Source organism: Pundamilia nyererei, unplaced genomic scaffold (assembly GCF_000239375.1).
Source record: "Pundamilia nyererei isolate P.nyererei 1_Seehausen unplaced genomic scaffold, PunNye1.0 scaffold00363, whole genome shotgun sequence".
Classification (NCBI taxonomy): domain Eukaryota; kingdom Metazoa; phylum Chordata; class Actinopteri; order Cichliformes; family Cichlidae; genus Pundamilia; species Pundamilia nyererei.
Genome location: NW_005187764.1, coordinates 63477 through 64632, shown reverse-complemented (window position 1 = coordinate 64632; position 1156 = coordinate 63477).

The following is a 1156-nucleotide window of genomic DNA, read 5'->3' as shown; positions in this document are numbered from 1 at the left end:
TGAGCCTCAATAACAGAGATTTTATTAGAAAAGTACAGAAATTTTGCGCCGGAAAATATAATTTTCTTTTGTATCAATACCTACTGAATGTTTTCAGTCAGTACTAAAAAGGTATCGTGTTTTGGTACCCAGTCCTACTCGAATTTCAATTCAATTGCAATTATCGTGTCAACGATACAATTCAATATTCCAATGCATCATGATAACTTTATTTCAGTTTGTTTGTTTTCATCAACAAATAAAGGAGGTTACATATAAGCTACTTTTTTTATTGCTCAAAACTTGTCTGAACAAAAACTGCACTTCTTGCTCCACTGTTGTATGTGGCTGAAGAAAACTAATTGGTGTTATTTTTAGCTTTGCCAGTCCTGATCAAAAGTTTAAGACCATTTTAAAAATGGCAAAAAAATGATATTTTGCATGGTTGGATTTTAACAAGGTTCCAAGTAGATCTTCAACATGCAACAAGCAGAAATAGGAGTAAAGCAAAACATTTTTTGAGCATGTAATTTATTAAAAACAATGCTTAAACTGAAACAGGCTGTTTTACAGCTGATCAAAAGTTTAGGACCACACCTCCAAAAAAACATTGGTAAACCCCCAAAACAGAAATCAAAGGTCCAAACTTGAAATCAGTAATGAATAGGTCCACTGTTATTGTTGATCACTTCATGCAAGCGTTTCCATTAGGTGAGTGGGAACATTTCTCCAAGTGGTGAAGATGACCACACGAAGGGCGTCTACTGTCTGGAACTGTTGTCCATTCTCAGTTGGATTCAGATCAGGGGAAGACGCAGGATGGTCCAAAAGAGTGATGTTATTCTCCTGGAAGAAGTCCTTTGTCCTGTGGGCATTGTGTACTGTAGGGTTGTCCTGTTGAAAAACCCAGTCGTTACCACACAGACAAGGGCCCTCAGTCATGAGGGATGCTCTCTGCATCACCTGGATATAACCAGCAGCCCTTTGACGCCCCTGCACCTCCTAAAACAGCTGCCAATAATTTACTGTAAATATGAACTTTTGAATTAAAAAAAACATGCTTTGTATTATACAGCTCTTCTGTGCTTTGTCAATAGGAGACAGCAATCAAGCTTATTAAAAATGTATTTTAACTGGTTTAGATTATATTAGTTTTTTATTTCAATGTAATTATTGT